Source organism: Trachypithecus francoisi, unplaced genomic scaffold (assembly GCF_009764315.1).
Source record: "Trachypithecus francoisi isolate TF-2019V2 unplaced genomic scaffold, Tfra_2.0 Lachesis_group0, whole genome shotgun sequence".
Taxonomy (NCBI): Eukaryota; Metazoa; Chordata; class Mammalia; order Primates; family Cercopithecidae; genus Trachypithecus; species Trachypithecus francoisi.
Window position 1 is genome coordinate 37,969,511 of NW_022681453.1, and position 18,833 is coordinate 37,988,343.

Below are 18,833 nucleotides of genomic sequence, written 5' to 3' on the forward strand. Positions count from 1 at the left end.
TTCCTCTTGGGAACAACACGCATTTATGTTGAGAAGACAGTGTGGCAGGGACTCATAAGTGTTGGAATTCTCTTACATGTTAATTAGGGGAGGGAATTTACATAGGATATCCAATTTCAACATACCAACCACCCACAAAGTAGGTGCTGTTATGCCTGTTCTAAGGATGAGAAACTTGAGGCATACTTGTGCTGTACGTCCTGGAACCCAAGTGTTAAAAAAAAAACAAAAACGGCCGGGCGCGGTGGCTCAAGCCTGTAATCCCAGCACTTTGGGAGGCCGAGACGGGCGGATCACGAGGTCAGGAGATCGAGACCATCCTGGCTAACATGACGAAACCCCGTCTCTACTAAAAAATACAAAAAACTAGCCGGGCGACGTGGCGGGCGCCTGTAGTCCCAGCTGCTTGGGAGGCTGAGGCAGGAGAATGGCGTAAACCCGGGAGGCGGAGCTTGCAGTGAGCTGAGATCCAGCCACTGCACTCCAGCCTGGGCGGCAGAGCGAGACTCCGTCTCAAAAAAAAAAAAAAACTTATGAAATACAGACTTCTTAAGAATGTACTTAGGAACTGTACTAATTCCTCAGAGTAAACAAAGGTAACTCTACTGCTAAATTCTTTTTTTTTTTTTTTTTTTCCTTTTTGAGACAGGGTCTTGTTTTGCCACCCAGGCTGAAGTGCGCTGGCAACATCATCACTCACTGTAGCCTCGACCTCCCTGGCTCAAGCACTCCTCCTGCCTCAGCCTCCTGAGTCTGGGACTATAGGCAGGGGCCACCACACCCAGCCACAGCTAATTTTTTTTTGGGGGGGTGGATAGAGATAGAGTCTCACTATGTTGCCCAGGCTGATCTTGAACTCCTGGACTCAAGCAATTCTCCTGCCTTGGCCTCCTAAGGTGCTGAGATTACAGGCATGAGCCAGAGCACCTGTCATCCTACTGTTAAATTCCTGTCTCTCAGATGGAGACAGTGCACACTGTGGTGACTATTTATTTTAATATAAATGCTGCAGTGCTGTACTTTCCAAGGTGTTAATTTCAGAGAAAATGTGCCACCAAAAATGGGGTGGGTCATATGATCAATAAATTTTGTTAAATTAAATTATACAGGATTCCTGACTGTGGACCTTCACAGAGACTCTAATGTAGGGATATGTATTGTGAAGCCCCAAGATGGGTGAAGCATCAATACTATTTTTGTGGAACACAAATTAGCCTTTAATGGAGTTGTTTTTTGTGACACACACAAGCAGAATGAACTTCCTAATGGCCATTCATTTTTGGTTTGATTTTTAAATAGGCAGTATATACAGACAGTAAATTTTTAGTATCCAGAGTTATTCAGTGCAAAGTCCATCTCCCTTTAACCTTTACCTCTAAAACTCTCTCTTAAGAAACAACTATTGATTTCAAGTTCTAAGATATTCTAGGCATATGCAACCATGCATGCACATGTGTATGTGTGTATATGTGTAAGTTTGTGTGCGTGTTTTTCAGTTTCGAGTCACACTACATACATTGTTCTGTGCCTTGTATTTTTACTTAATAGATGTTAGAAATCACTCCATATCTGTATATATAGGCTGTATCATTTGTTTTAATACCTACATAGCATTTTATGGTATGGATGTGTTAAATATGTTTAACCAGTACCATACTGATGGACATTTAGAACATTTCCAATCTTTTACTGCTACAAACAGTGCTGTAGTGGATACCCTTGTACATTTTTCTTTGCACCATGGTGTTTCTTTTATCAGCTTTTGATTTTTAGAAAGGGGCATCATAATATAATATGATGGCTCAGGTTTGCAGCCTTCTGATGGTCTGGCTTGATCCAGAGATAGAAGAATTTAGAGTTTACAGAACTAAGCCCTAAAAAGAATTATCAGAGCTTGTTTAAAATAGAGGGAAAATAGGGTTTTTTTTCAAGAGGTAAGAAAAATTAAGGTTGTTTAAAAAAATCCTATTTCTTTTAGAGTTAAAGAGGTTTTGGGTTATATGCATTTTCCTACGCATGGCCATATGGAACTTAAGGCATGAAATCTCTAAGAACAGGGGTTTCCCACATGGATAACCTTTGATTCTTAACTGGAAAAGTAACTGCTTTATTCACCCAGGTTCAGAAGCAATAGTTTTGCTCCCTCACTATCTTGTACTGCATTTAATTTCTGCCAAATAGCATTTCATTGACTCTAAAACATTAAAAGTTGTTCTTTCTCCTGAATATATTTCTCCCTCTTTTTTTTTTTTGTTTCCTGAATGGCAAAAAATAACATAATAAAGGGTAAGCTTTTATGGAAGAAAAAAATAAAACTTTTATTTTATTAAATGAGGTTAATGTCTAGTTGGAATTCAGCAACAGAACTTGATAGAAAGAAGGGCTCCCATATTTTGTTCAACAACTTTACTGATGATGTCTTCCATTTTTTAAAAAAAATCAATTTTATCAACAGGGTTCAATCGCAGAACAGGCTGGGAAAATTTCCTTGAGGACAAATTCCTGTTGGGACAAATTACATGACTTCCAACACGGTTGCTCCAGCTATTATTTTGTTATTTCCTAGTCAATGAGAATAGGGGAAGGGAGAAAGAAAGCATCCTCCTAGCCCAAACTTAGATATATGAACACAGCTGACTACAAAATAGGCTAGGGAAAGTAGTCTCTAATTGGGCATCCACCTGCCCAGATAAAACTTGGAGGAATATTGTATCACTGAAAGGATAAAAGGTAAGCAATCAATGGGTCAAAGAAGAAATCACAAGGGAAAATTAAAAATATCAGGTGATTTAAGAATATTTTGCATTATCTGGTCCTCGTTTGGGACAGTACAGAGCAACACATTATAGGCACCATTCATCGTAAAGTGCCATCACCCTGGGTCAGGCACAATAACCCATGAGGTGGATCCTCACAACAACCTGTAAGGTGGGTACTGCTGTTATCTCTATTTCATAGACAAGGAATCTAGAGCATAGGACAATCTCAAGACCACATAGCTAGAAAGTTACAGAGCTAGAATTTGAGCCCATTGTTTTAAAACCTTATTCTCTAGACCAGGTCTTGAATTCTTTTAAACCCAAATACATGTAATCACCTGTTGAAAGCAGAAGTTTTGTCTCTGCTCCCATCTAGCTATGTCAAGTGATGCATGGATGATCTCCACTATTCACAGGCTTCTGCAGCAGTGGGGTTTGTTCTACATTTGAGCAGCCCTGCTCCAGAATGACATAGCTCTCCAGGCCAGACAGTGAAGCAAGTTCTATGACACAGGCGATGGTTTCAAGGAAGGAGAGATTCTGACCATTTTATTACCTCCCCTGGGACCAAAGCGATCACTTGCAGTGCCATCTAACTCTGCATCTTCACTTGCAGCCAGTTGAACGGGCAAGTCCCTTGCCAAATTCCAACAGAAACATTCATGAGAATTTTCCCTTAGGAATTTTTGCAAAAAACTAGCTGTTCCCTCCCGCCATGTTGTAATAGGTAGAAATGGTCATCCAGTTAGGGGTACACAGAATCAAGTATGACAAGTTATCAATTTCCCATTTTTCAAGGTGCTGGAAGTGAGTCATTAAGTAAATCTTGACTATTAGGGTGTCTTCAGACCTCTAAAGAAGCATTTGCTGAAAGGATTCTCAGAAACGTGGGTCTAAATTTGATTCTAGTCCTTAGGGCATCTCGTCAATTGCATTTGTCTTCTGCAGCTGTATAAACTCATCTACTGCTGGAAAATCTCAGAAACCTTGTACAGTCATATGTCATTTTATTGCACTTCACAGATATTAATTTTTTATTTTGTTGTGTTTTTTACAAACTGAAGATTTATGGCAACCTTATATCAAGGAAGTCTATTGGTGCCATTTTTCCAACAGCATGTACTCACCTTATGTCACTGTGTCACAATTTTGATACTAAAGCGCGTATCAAATATTGTAATCAAGCAAGTCACATGATTTTTTGATTTCCCAGCGCATATAAAAGTTCTGATACTCACTTTATTGAGGTGGTCTGGAACCAAACCTGCAATAGCTACAAGGTATACCTGTGCCTCCCAAGGTCTCTGTTTCCTCCTGAATATTCGTCCAGAATGATTTTGTCTACTTTAAGAGAGGGTTCTGGGATTAAATTACACAATCCCCATAGAATACTTAGTACATAGTAAACTGATAGTAATAATAGCTATTTTTGTGATTAGTTGAAACTCCACAAAAAATTAGAGAGATGACAATTATTGTAACATAAAACAATAGTGTCAGAAGCAGTAGCCAAATAAAGATGAGAAATGAAGTCAGTCCAGAAGTCTATATAAAAACTATTAAGCAATTTATCTTATGGTGATGATTCACAGATGTTTTATTCATCTCCTTGATAATGAATTGCCTTTGTATTACTTTTATTATCGGACAAAACAATAAAGCAATTTCCACTTGGGGAGAAAGAACTTAGATGAAGTTCAGGTGTTTCTGAAATTATAAATCAAGGGTAAAACCAATTCAACTTTCAAATTCTCAGTTTTCATGCACTCTCCAAGGAAAGGAGCCCAGCCCATGAGCGTACTTGTAGATCAAAATTTACATATTTGGCCTTACAGAGCTCTATGAGGCCAGGCAACAAGCAAGCCAAAGGTGTTGATGACCACAGCAGGCAGGCTCACACTTACTAATACTACTTGCAGCCCTAAACTCCCATACACGACTCTATAATTTCCAGACCACCCACATTTACACTAATGAGTCCACATACAGGGCACAACAAGCATTCTCATGCAGTTCTGTCATCATGCCCAGTTTTCATGCCTGACCTTTTCTCATACTTTAGAACATTCTGACACTTCCTCTCTGCCTAACTTCAAAGCAGTGAGCATGGGAGAATAATTTACATTCTTATAGTTGACCAATAAATCTAACCATTTTTTCCTCGCAGACCAATAGAGCATTTTATTTACATGTGGGGTCATTTATAAATAGAGTACTTTATTAAGCTCATAAAGATATCTCAGAACAAACACCATTTTTCCAAGTACGATGAATGAATTCTTGGGGTTAAGATTTTGTTGAGATTAGATATTTGGAGCTGACCAACTGTCTTAAGGACATTTATTGCATTAAATTTTATCAAATACAGATCTTCAGGTTCATGGTCCCAGTAGTTGTATAAGCATCACTAAATAATCTATCTATTTTGCATTTCATTTTTTCCCTAAGGCAAATCCTCTTTAAAACCATGTTAGATAAAATTTTAAAAATCTTTTTAAACTGAAAAAGAACTTATAATTTGTTTTAATGTTCAGGTTGCCTCTGTTTAAAATGTGCCAGCCACTGTGCTAGGCCTTGAGGATACCTAGGCAAAACACACATAGTCCCTGCCTACATGGATTTTAGAGTACACAGGGGAAGCAGCAAGAAGAATATCATGCCTATATAATCACACATGCCTGTATAATTAAAAACACAGGATGTAGTGGGCACAAGTGGTGGCCATGGAAACACAACTCTCCAACTGCAGGGAGCATACCCAACTGACAGCCCCAGCTGTTGCTCCTCTAGATCCTTCAGGCCACCCCCAGTCAATGGCTCCCATTCCTATCCGAGGCAGAACTTGTCTAACATGCATCTTGGTCTAAGAACACCCCACTGGCATCACTGAAGTGTTCTTAGAGCTAAGTAGAGTCTGAGACTCTTCCTATCCACTCCTTCTTCCCTCCCTTTCTCCTTTCTCAAGGATCAGACGTGCATTTGTAGTCTGAAGGCTCTCCCTGTCTATTCTTACCCGTCTTACCCCTGCACTGTATCCTGTGCAGGTGTTTTCCCTCGTAAGTCCCTTGGATATCTCATCCACTTTTGGCATCTGCTTCTCAGAGGACCTGGACTATATACAACATAGAAGAGAGTACAACCTAGTCTGAGGGATCAGCGAAGACATCTTGGAGGGGGAAATAAATGAGATGAGTACAGGTAGAAAGTAATGATGCTAAGAGGAGGCAATAAATATTCCACATACAGAAATTAGCATGTCAAAGATCCTCTGTCACAGGACAAAAGAATAAAGAAGAGAGCTTTACGTTCTTTGCCTAGAATACAAAGCAAGAGAGAGAAGAAGCTGCAGAGGTAAGCAAGGACCAGATAAAAAGAAGAGGAGCAAGAAAAGCATCTACTCTGGCTCACCATAGTGAGGCACTGCACGGTGCTGGAGTTAAGAAGCAAAACTCTACACACATAGACTTGGGCCCTACTTAATGCTTTCATAATAATTTATTTACTTATTTAGTTTTAATATCTTAATAAGGAAGGCCAACAAAGAAGAAAGCCACCACTGCATAATTTCTTGGGTCAATGTAGCACCTTTGGTAAAGCTAAAGTTATTCATATCATATAGGCTAAGCTACTATAACAAAGAGACCCTCAAAATACAACGGTTTAATTGAGATAAATCTGTATTTTTTTCTCACATAATGGTCTAAAGAGAAACAGAGAATCTAAGGCAGGTGGATAGTTCTGCTCTATAGAGTTACCCAAGGATCCATGGTGATGGGTGAGCTCTGCCATCTTTCAAACATGGCTTCCAACGTGGTTGCCCCAGATATTATTATTTCCTCATTTCCTAGTCAATGAGAATAGGGGAAGGGAGAAAGAGCATCCTACCAGCCCAAACGTAGACACATGAACAAAGCTGACTGCAAAATAAGCTAGGGAAAGTAGTCTCTAACTGTGCATCCACCTGCCCAAATAAAACTTGGAGGAATGTTCTATCATTAAAAGGATAAAAGGTAAGCACCCAATGGGTCAAAAAAGAAATCACAAGGGAAATTTAAAAATATATTGAGACAAGTGAAAATGAAAATATTATATACCAAAATTTATGACATGCAGTGAAAGCAGTCATAAGAGGAGAGTTTGTAGCTGTAAATGTATATATTACAAAAGAATGATCTCACATCAACAACCTAACTTTATAATTCAAAGAACTAGGAAAATAAGAACGAATTAAACACAAAGCTAACAAAAGGAAGGAAAAAAAGAACAGAGATAAACAAAATAGAGAGTAGAAAATTTATAGAAAAAAGTCAGTGAAACTGAGTTAGTATTTTGAAAAAAATCAACAAATTTGATAAGCTCTTAGATGAACTAAGAAAAAAAGGTAAGACTCAAAAAACTAGAATTAGAAAGGAACTAGATGTTAGAAGCAATGTCATAGAAATAAAAGGGATTATAAGAATACAATGAACAATTGTATACCAACAGATTGGATAATGTAGAAGAAACATAAGAATTCCTAGAAACACACAACCTATCAAGACTGAATCATGAAGAAATACAAAATCTGAACAGACCCGTAACTAATAAGCAGATTGAATTAGTAATCTAAAACCTCCCAACAAAGAAAAGCCCAGGACCAGATGGCTTCACTGGAGAATTCTGCCAAACATTTGAAAAAGAATAACACCAATCCTCTCCAAACTCTTCCAAAAAAATTGAAGAGCAGTAAACACATCCAAACTTATTTTATGAAGCCAGCATTACCTTAATACCAAAGCCAGACAAAGATGCTGCAAGAAAACTACTGACCAATATCCCTAAAAAATAATGATGTAAAAACTTCAACAAAATCCTAGCAAACAGAATTCAACAGCATACTAAAAGAATTATATAGGGCAACCAAGTGAGATTTATTTCTGGAATACAAAGATAGTTCAACATGCAAAAATCAATCAATTTACATATTACTACTGTAGTTTATATTACATTAACAGAATAAAGGACAAAAACTACAGAATCAACTCAATCAATGCAGAAAAAGTACATGAAAAGACTAAACACCCTTTTATGATGAAAATACTCAACAAATTAGAAATAAAAAGAAACTACTTCCACATAATTAAGACCATATATGAAAAACCCAAAGCTAATGTAATATTCAACGGTGAAAGACAAAGCATTTCCTCTAAGATCAGGAACAAAACAAGGATCTCAGCTTTTGCCAGTTCTTTTCAACACAGTATTGAAAGTCCAAGCCAGAGCAATTAGGCAAGAAAAAGAATTAAAAGGCATCCAAATTGGAAAGGAGGAAGTAAAACGATCTCTGATCACAGATGACAAATCTCATATGTAGATAAACCTAAAGATTCCACCAAAGAATCTGTTAGAATTAATGAACAATGTCAGCAAGATCATAGGATACAAAATCAATACAAGAAATCAGTTGCATTTCTATACACTTATAATGAACAATTTGAAAAGGAAATTAGGGAAACAATTCCATTTACCATGGCATCAAAAAGAATAAAATATTTAAGAATAAGCTAACCAAGGAGGTGAAATAGTTGTACATTGAGAACTACAAAACATTGCTGAAAAAAATTAAAGAAATAGGCCAAGTTCAGTGGCTCATGCCTGTAATCCCAACACTTTGGGAGGCCAAGGCGGGTGGATCACTTGAGATCAGGATTTCAAGACCAGCCTAGCCAACAGGGTGAAAGCCTGTCTCTACTAAAAATACAAAACTTAGCCAGGCGTGGAGGTGGGCACCTGTTGACCCAGCTACTCAGGAAGCTGAGGCAGGAGAATTGCTTAAACCTGGGAGACAGAGGTTACAGTGAGCCGAGATCATGCCATTGCATTCCAACTTGGGTGACAGAGCAAGACTCCATCTCAAATAAATAAATAAATGGAAAGACATTCTGTGTTCATGAATTGAAAAACTTAATAGTGTTAGGATGTCCATGTTACCCAAAATGATCTACAGATTCAAAATAATCCCTACCAAAATCCCAATGGCATTTTTTGAAGAAATAGAAAAATCCATCCTAAAATTCCTATGGATTCTCAAGGGACCCTGAATAGTCAAAACACTTTTGAAAAAAATGAACAAAGTTGGAAGACTCATAGTTCCTTATTTTAAAACATATTACAAAACTGCAAGAATCAAAGCTATGTGGTACTGGCATAAAGACACACAAATAGACCAATGGGATAGAGTAGAGGTCCCAGAAACAAACCTTCACATGTATGGTCAAATGATCTTCAACAAGGAACCTAAATCACTCAGTGGGGAAAGGTGTCTTACATGGCAGGAACAGGAGCAAGAGAGAGTTGGGTGGGGTAGGGGGTGCAACACACTTTTAAACAGATCTCTTAAGAACTCACTATTATTTGTATCACATACTGATACAAATACAAATAAGCTAACCAAGGAGGTGAAATAGTTGTACATTGAGAACTACAAAACATTGCTGAAAAAATTTAAAGAAATAGGCCAAGTCTCCCCAGTTTATTTACATACTTGGTCTTTTATTTGTATCAGTATGGACTCATGGATATTTTATTCTTTGGGTTATAATTCAATACTATTTTATTTACTTTCTTGCTCAAACTGTTGCAGCTTTGGCCACTGAGCTCTCTTTCATGAGGCTCCTGTGCTCCTTTGATGTATTCCCATCATTGTGGCCAAAAATAATTTTCAAAATATTAAAAATATAATGATGAAACTAATAGATATAGAATATGCATCTAAAGATTTATTTAATAAAGAAACCAGAAGGATGATAGAGTTCAAAGGAAAACACAAGAAACTGATGCATATACAGTTTCTAGGTGGAAAATATAATGCCAAAATAAGATTGCTAAATTAGAAACAATGCTGTTAATGTCATGCACTGCATTAAACCTGTAACTTTTGGGATTAACATCTCTCATGAACAAAATCATTTGCATCTTTGAGTAAGCAGAGTAACTGCCCCCAAAAGATAGCCATGTCTTGGCCAGATGCAGTGGCTCATGCTTGTGCTTTGTGAGGCTGATGCAGGAGGATCACTGGGGCTAGGAGTTCAAGACCAGCCTGGGCAACAAAGAGAGACTCCATCTCTACAAAAAATTTAAAAATTAGCCAGGTGTGGTGATGCATGTCTGTAGTCCCAACTACTCAGGAGGCTGAGGCAGGAGGACTGCTTCAACCCAGGGGTTTGAGGCTGTGGTGAGCAATGATAGCATTACTGCACTCTAGTGTGGGCAACAAACAGACCAAGACCCTATCTCTAAAATAATAATAGTAATAAAGATTTCCATGCCCTAATTCTGGAAACTGCAGATATATCATTTACATGACAAAAGAGGTTTTGTTGCAGATGTGATAAAGTAAAGGATCTTAATATGGGGATATTATTTAGGTGAGCCCAAAGTAATAATAAGAATCCTAATAAGAGAAAGGTGGCAAGAGGGTCAAAGTCAAAAAGAGATTGGAAGATGTTATACTGCAACTTTGAAAATTGAGAAAGGAGCCCAAAGTCAAGGAATATAGGCAGCTCCTAGAAGGTAGAAAACACAAAGGAACAGGTTTTCCCCCTGGAACTTCCGGAAGAAATGCAACCCTGCCAACATCTTGATTTTAGCCCAGTGAAACCCAGCAAGGACTTCTGAGCTGCAGAGCTGTAATGCAATAAATTTGTGCTTGTATTAAACCATTCAACTTGTGATAATTTGTCATGGCAGCAATAGGAAACTAATACAATCTCTACCAGAGAGAAGTCATTGGATCTTATCAGTTTTCTATGAGTTAACTTTTAACACTATAGAATCTGGTCTCTACGCAATAATTAATCATCAGTCAAACAAAGTTATTATTCCCTAGAGAGCTGGAAAACTGCCGTGTGGGCTTGATGGAACAGAGCTCTAACAGTGTGTTTAACAGTCATCTTTTTGCTGTATTCCCACATTTTGGATAACCTTTCTTAACATGTCTTTGCTGTGTCCATATTTCTCTCAGAAGCATTCACATACTTCCATATACCTCTCCTCCCTCTGGAGGGTAGCATTGTTACTGCACACTAACCCATTATTTGGGGGCCTTTGATAGCTTTGGTCTCTTTACACATGAGGCCTTTGAAAGTGCAATATCTTAAGGATGAGATTTAATGGTCAGGCAATTTACCTTGCCTTTGGAAGGATTCAGGTCATATCTCTGATACTAATGCTACTTTCTATTAAACATTTCTTAAAAATCCATTGACACCAAAGTTTATACATTAACTGACATTGTTCCTGAAGCTTGAATCTGTAAATGCATATTTCTTGTTTTTTCAACAATATGCAATATGTATAACATACTGCCTTCATTTCACTTTTTCCTCTGTCATGGTTTGCCCAAATACCATCCAGTGTCAGATTGATTTGTTCAGTCCAACAACCTTGTGAAAAAAAGAGCACCAGTCACATAAATAGGCATCATAAAGATTAAGAAAGAATTGAACAGAGAAAAAAAAAATTTAACTGAAAGTCATGTTAGGATCAGAGATACAACCCAAATCCTTCCAAAGGGAAGGAAAATTGCCTGACCATTAAGTCTCATCCTTAAGATATTGACCTTTCAAAGGTCTCATGTATAATGAGTCCAAAACTATCAAAGGCCCCCAAATAATGGATTAATGGACAGTGACAATGCTACCCTCCAGGGACATGCTGTGAAAAGAACCGGGCTTCCTGACTCCAATCTTCTGCTTTCAAATCCACCCTGCATGCCCCACCCAGCCTCTTCTTCAGAAAGCACTTTAACAACTCACAACATTTTTGAGCCTCCTTACCGCCTTTAACTCAAGTGTGGAACCTCAAATGCCTCTGTTACCTATCTGGTTCCATTCCCGCTGCACATGTTTCGAGAAACCCCTGCTGGCCTAGTGCAGTGGTTTTCATACTTAAGTGTCCATGAACATCACCCAGAGGATTTGCAAAAACAGCTTGCTAGGCTCCATCACAGAGTTTCTGATTCTGTAGAGAGCAAAACTCAAAAATCTGCATTTCTTTTTTTTTTTTTTTTTTGAGACGGAGTCTTGCTCTGCCACCCAGGCTGGAGTGCAGTGGCCTGATCTCAGCTCACTGCAAGCTCCGCCTCCCGGGTTTACGCCATTCTCCTGCCTCAGCCTCCCGAGTAGCTGGGACTACAGGTGCCCGCCTCGTCGCCCGGCTAGTTTTTTGTATTTTTAAGTAGAGACAGGGTTTCACCGTATTAGCCAGGATGGTCTCGATCTCCTGACCTCGTGATCCGCCCGTCTCGGCCTCCCAAAGTGCTAAAAATCTGCATTTCTAATAAATCCCCAAGAGATGCTGCTATTGCTGCTGGTTTAGATGTCAAACTTTGAAAACTACAGGAATCTGAGCTCTGGGCTACTCCTTTTTAAAAAAAACTCAGAATAGGCCGGGCGCGGTGGCCCAAGCCTGTAATCCCAGCACTTTGGGAGGCCGAGGCGGGCGGATCACAAGGTCAGGAGATGGAGACCATCCTGGATAACACGGTGAAACCCCGTCTCTACTAAAAAATACAAAAAATTAGCCAGGCGTGGTGGCGGGCGCCTGTAGTCCCAGCTACTCGGGAGGCTGAGGCAGGAGAATGGCATGAACCCGGGAGGCGGAGCTTGCAGTGAGCCAAGATCGCGCCACTGCACTCCAGCCTGGGTGACAGAGTGAGACTCTGTCTCAAAGGAAAAAAAAAAGAATAGGGAAAAGGCAAGATCATATAGGATTTGGCGCTAGAAATGGCAGTATTCTATTTCTACTATCCTACTATCCTTTTCTTAAAGAACTCCATGGTCCACATGGTAGCAGAGAATATGACACCTGGTGTTATCTCCCCTTCCACCCCTTGGGCCACAGCTGGCTGGAGCAAAAATTGACCCCTGACCAAGTTAGACCAACCCCACATGTTTGGAACAAGGATTTTGAAGGTGTCAGAGTTAGCTGTGGGGAGCTATATAATGTTTAGGACTGAGCCCTGTGCAAGCCAAGGAAGGTGGGCTGGAGAGACAAGGAGGGAAACAAGATCAGCCCCCTGCAGATCTAGAGCAGTTCCTGATAAGGTTCTGGTTCCTCTGAGACCTGGATGGACTCTTTGCAAAGAGTGCTGGTAGATTCTTCTGGTGGCAGTGGTTCTCAAATACACACGTGCAGAGGCAACATCCAGGCAGCTTGTTTCTGTGCTGACATCTCAGATTCCCCTCTAAAGAATATGGTGAGAAGGTGTGGGCACAGCACAGAAATGGAGATGTTTAACAAGCACCCCAGTGATCTTGATGGAAGTCTGTGGGTTATATTCTGAGAAACACTATCCTCCATGTGTTTGTTTGTTTTTAACTTCAGCCCCTTTGAGTGGGTGTCTTGTTCTTAGAATCAAAAAGTACTAATTAAGGCAGTGCATATTACCAAGGTTTGGGAAGTAAAGGCAAGCCATTAGACAAAGCGATATGTGGGTCCTCATGGATGAGTGAGAATTAGCCAGGTGGAATGTGAATATGCGTATGGCTAGGGAGGGCAGGGGAAAGGTAGGTTGTGCAAAGGACCTCGGTCAAGAGGGAGTCTGGTATATCTAAGGATCCAAAATTCAATATGAATAGAGCAGCAGTGTCTGTGTGTGTGTGGCGGGGGCTGGTAGGTGGGTAGAGAGAGAACACTGACCAACAATCAGGAATCCCCCTTTTGGAAAGCAGTCATCCTCTTCTTCCCATGGGCAATACTCTATTCCTCCTCATGCCTCAGGGATCCTGCTGGCTTTTTGGCTGCTGTCTTCCATTTTCTCTACCTAGACCCTTTCCCTCTCTGGCTAGCTTCCCTAACATTTCTAGAATCAAAACCCTACATTTTAATTTTTTTATTTCCATAGGTTTTCAGGGGGAATAGTTGGTATTTGGTTACAGGAGTAAGTTATTTAGGCGTATTTGTGGGATTTTTGGTGCACCCATCACCCGAGCAGTGTACACTGAACCCAATTTGTAGTCTTTTGTCCTTCACTCCCTCCCACTCTCCCCTGAGTTATCAAAGTCTACTGTATAATTCTTATGCCTTTGCATCCTCATAGCTTAGCTCCCACTTATGAGTGAGAATATATGATGTTTGGTTTTCCATACCTGAGTTACTTCACTTAGAATAATAGTCTCCAATTTTGTCCAGGTTGCTGAGAATGCCATTAATTCATTCCTTTCTATGGCTGAGTAGTATTCCATCATATATATATATATATATATATATATATATATATATATATCACAGTTTCTTTATCCACTCATTGATTGATGGGCATTTGGGCTGGTTCCATATTTTTGCAATTGTGAATTGAAAACCCCACATCTTTAAAGAGTACTTCATGCTAAAGCCTACTGTAAAAGAGATTTGGGGTGTATACCAGATACCTTTTGGGCTGCGCCCTGCAACCTCTCTTCTGGGCTGCTCCCTGTCTCAGCTACACCACAGGTCTCTCTCTGTCCTGGGGCTTGGCATGGGATGGCTGCTGGGAGCCACTTAGTGTGAGGGAGCTAACACCCAAGAAGAAACCCTTGGCCCAAAGGGGACAAGAGCCCATGGAAAAATATTCTTTTTTTCTTCCTGGTGTGTAGAAAATTCTAAGGTGCATTTTACATAGCATCTCAGAGCATCCTCAGTGGGACTGAGGTCTGGTGGCCACTTTCCAATCCTTGCTCCTGCTCCTTGAGATTTCTTCCCAGAATAAACCATAGGCACCCAAGCTCTTAGACAAGCCGACATTAATAATGACCAAAGGGAAGGATTAAGGTCATCAGAATATTAGAAAGGCTTATCTATCTACTCTGGTCTACCTGAAAATGCATATGGGCTTGTTCAGGTCTCTAGTACTCTAAATTTTTCACTTTGTTCTAAATATTCCCATGAGAATAACCTTAGTTCTGTCTGGAGTGAGTTTGGATTTTATTCTGGGAATTAGCACTTCCAATCCTATCTGGATCGGATGGGGAGATTCTCTGTGTATAGCTTGATGGAATCAGTACTGGTTTCTGTTCCTCTTACCTAATCCTCTCAGGGACAGTGAGGGGGGACCCCAGATGGTCCCGCACCCTGCATCAGGGCTGCTCTCCCTCCCACACAGCAGATGTGCACCCACTATGGGGGTCTGGCCGGGCCCTACAACTAAGGAAGGCACTTTGACTTCTGCCTCTGAGGAAATCTTCAGTGAGTCTCACAACAAAATTAACTTCTTGGCAGTCTCTTCTATTGGTCTTCGTGTTAGTTTCTCTGGCCCTCAGAAGTCCTGGCCTCTCTCCTCAGTCTGCATCTCTCTTTCTTAACCGGTTTTTCCCCAAGCTTGTTTTTCCTAGATCAAACCACCATCATCGCTTGACTGAAGCATAGTTGCAGCTTCCTAGCTAACTTACTGATTGCATTAATCATTTCCTAACCTAGTAAATATCCCAAGTGACTTTTATTTTAAAGTGTGAGTCAGATCATGTCCGTCTCTGCTTAAGAAACTCCATTAACTTCCCATTGTACTTAGAATAAAATACAAATGCTCAACCATGGCCTACAAGGCCATCTTTGATTTAATCGTGCCTCACCACTCCCTCCCCTACTCACTATGTTCCAGCCACACAGGCCCATTCTCTATTCATAAAACCTACCAAGCATGTTCCTACCTCTTGGCCTCTGCACTCACCATACCCTCTTCCTAGGAATAACCACCCCCCAGACATTCCCATGGCGGGAACCATGGGTTCCTAGGAATAACCACCCCCCAGACTTCTCAGCTTTCTGGCTCAGCTGAAACGTCGTTCCAAAGACAGATTTTCCACAGTAGCTAATCCAAAGTAACATTTCCTCCCCAAGTTGCACCCTCTCGCTCAATCACCTGTTTTTTATGGTCCTCATGGTCCCACACAATTCATGTTACATAGTAGACATTTAATGTTTCCTGAATGAATAAATCAATGAATGAACCCTCTAGCAAGTTGTGAAGGCCACACACATTTACGGGTGCTTTAACTACTTTGCTTTTTATTCTAAGACGTGTTCTGACTCAGATTCTTTGGATACGGTAAGGCCTTAGGGTCAAAGACTGCTATTTTAGACATCTATCCATATACTACTCAGTAAGTCATGCTAATGTCCCTAAAACCATCTCCCATATCTCAGTGGGCTAGCACATCAAAGGTTGCTTTCTCATCCAGATCTGATGCAGGTCAGCTTGAGGGAGGAGAGGAATTCTGTCATAAAGTTTTTTTCTAGTGAGTCAGCCAAGCCTGGGGGTCTTAGAATCAGGCCCTAGATCTTCTCTATCCAGAAAGCAGATGAGGGCAAAAAATGTCAGGGAAGTAGTGAGTTATCATGGGCAAGCAGTTATTATGGGCAAGGCATAGACAAAACATTTAACACTTCTATCCACATTCCATTGGTCAGAACGCAGCCTCCTCCTCCTCCATACTCCAGCAAGAGAGGCTGAGCAATGTAATCTGTGTGCCACCCAGGAAGCAAAGAAGTGGAGTTTGGTGAGTATTGGGCATGTGATAGCCTATTCCATCAGGCTTCAGATGACATTATTCGTCATCTGAAACTGGGGTCCGTCTTGCCAGTCAAGCATGCATTTCCAAGCTAAAGCACCACTGGAGGCTGCTGCTGTTGGAAGGATGTAAGCATGCAATGGATGCAAAAATAGTCCCTTCTCTCGACCTCCTGCATCCCCATCTCCAGCCAATACCTCCCTTGACAGAACCTAATCAGAAGCCAGCTAATAAGGGAGCCTGGCAAATGTAGCTTACAGACTTTGACTCTGGATCACAGTCCAGCACATAGCAAGGTGGGCCTGGAGATGAGAATCAATAGCTAAATAACCAGCAAAGCGTTGAGCTTATTAATTCAACAGAGATAATCAAGAGGCTTCAAACCCTAGGTTACTCCATAGGTTATTTTTCTAAGGCCTTTTCTAAAGATTCCTACTCTGAGGGAATAATTTTCAGGAATCCATTCACATACTCAGAAAAGCAAAATACAGGAAAGTGCATTTAAAAGAAAATTTTCTGACCACCTGGAGAGGCCATATAATAACAAGTGAAAAAAAAAAACAATTAGAGAAAAATTAAGCACCAAAATATTCACTCCTATGTGCAATGGATAGAATGATCATATAGTATGATTATTCTGCTGGGATGCTGGACTCTATGCATTTGAAAAAGGATGAAGAAATCAATCCATCCTCATAAGAGGATGACAGAAGTGGCTAAGTAGTCCTTTAGCACAGGGCTTTAAGCCTTGAAAGCTATTGGAAAGCTCAATGTAAAATAAGGTTAAGGCCCATTCACACGCACAAAGCTGAAATGGCGGGGAAGGCTGGTGGTAGAGGAGGAGCTTAGGGCAGCACTCAGGTATATTGGTGTGGGGTACCACACCAATAGAAGACCCTCCCTCTTTTATTTGGACATCATGAGCCCATGCCGTCTGGTTTCAAAGTAGCAAACTGGTTGCTGAAGCTCATCTGGTTTCAAAGTAGCAAATTCGTTGCTGAAGCTCCAGTCATGGTATCTGTGTTCTAGACAGCAGAAAGAAGAAGTGGAAAGGCAAAAGACTATGCCTTCCACCTGAGTCAGCTCCCAACAACAGCCCTTCCTGGAAGTGCCACAGAGCCAGATTTAATAGTGTGAGAGGATGGAAAATGTGATTTTTAAACAGAGCACACTACCACCCTAACAAAGATTGGGGTTCTGTTACCAAGAATGGGAGAAATGGATGTCAGGCAGGCAACTAGCAGTTGGCCACAAACACTAAGGATGTGGCTTCCCAGGTGAGCCAGGAAAAAGTGCTAACAATGAAGACATTCAGTTCTCCCCTGAGCAGCTGGTTCCCTTACCTTCACCTGCCACCTTTACCACCCTACCCAGGGAGTCCCTCTGTGAGGGATCAGAAGGCACCAGCCAGCAGAGACTGTCCACTTGATCATCAGACATATCCTTTGTTCCAACTAACTGGATTGCATCCTTTATCTAAGATAAGCAAATGCTCACCACCATCGTTGGTATGTATAGGAAGGAATATATGCTCATTTACCACAGATGACCCCACCTTTCCAGAATATAGCAAAACCAATTCTAGGCCTCAGAGATAACAAATGTAAAGTTTCTAATCCTGCCTGACTTGGTCAGCAACAGCTCAGTATTATGAATAATTAATAATGATACAAAAAACAGTAACAGCCATCTCTCATTGATTGTTGACCATGTGCCAATCACTGTGCTGAGCATCTTATCCTAGAGGTCCACTTGGGAGTATTAAATGTGGAAATGTATCAGTCTCAGAAGAGGTTTAGATTTGTTTTTTATTCAATGTCACCCAGTTGTTAAGTCACAGAGTCAGGATTTAATCCAAATCTTCCTGATTCCAACCTCTAATGATCTTTCAGTTAACTCCAAATTAACTGAGGCTGTCATGTGTTGAGCCTTTGTATCAGTTAGAATGTAGATGCTTGGTTTTAATGAAGACCAAAGGAGAGTGGTTTAGATTAGTACTGATTCAAGTCCAAGTAGTAAACAGTCTGGCAGCAGTTGGGGGCTGGGTAGTACAGCCCTGCTCCACACAAAGGTGGGGGAACCCATATCCCTTCCATATTGATGCTCTGCCATCGTATGGTTGAAGATGGCTCTCCACACCTCCTTGTTCCAGCTCCAGGGAAGGAAGGAAGAACAAGTAGAAAGTGTTTCCTCTAAATAGGATTAACTCAGAAGTGACACTTCCTCTCACAGTCCTTTAGGCAGAGCTTGGTCACATGGCCACACCAGTGACAAAGAAGTCTGGGAACTGTAGCCCCTAACTTGACAGCCACATGCTCAGACAAAACTAAAAGGTAGGTACTATTTCTAAAAGGAGGAGAGGAAATGGATTTTGGGGACAAAAAGCAGTCTCTGCCACACTTGTAGATTGCATCATAGGAAGAGAGACTGGACTCTTTGGTTCAGAGGAAGAGCTGGGCACTGCCCAACCAAGACCACACAAAATGGGGAACTCTGCTAATGGAGAGCAGGCAGAATGGAAGTGGGACAGCCCAAAACTGTAGCTGGG

The 18,833-nt window shown here is 40.7% G+C and overlaps 1 protein-coding gene across 1 annotated transcript in view; it reads right to left on the reverse strand.

Annotated features, from left to right (window-relative positions):
• FRMD4B (FERM domain containing 4B) overlaps positions 1 to 18,833 on the reverse strand; it is a 360,856-nt gene that overhangs the window by 323,751 nt on the left and 18,272 nt on the right. The gene's annotated exons all lie outside the window — the stretch shown is intronic.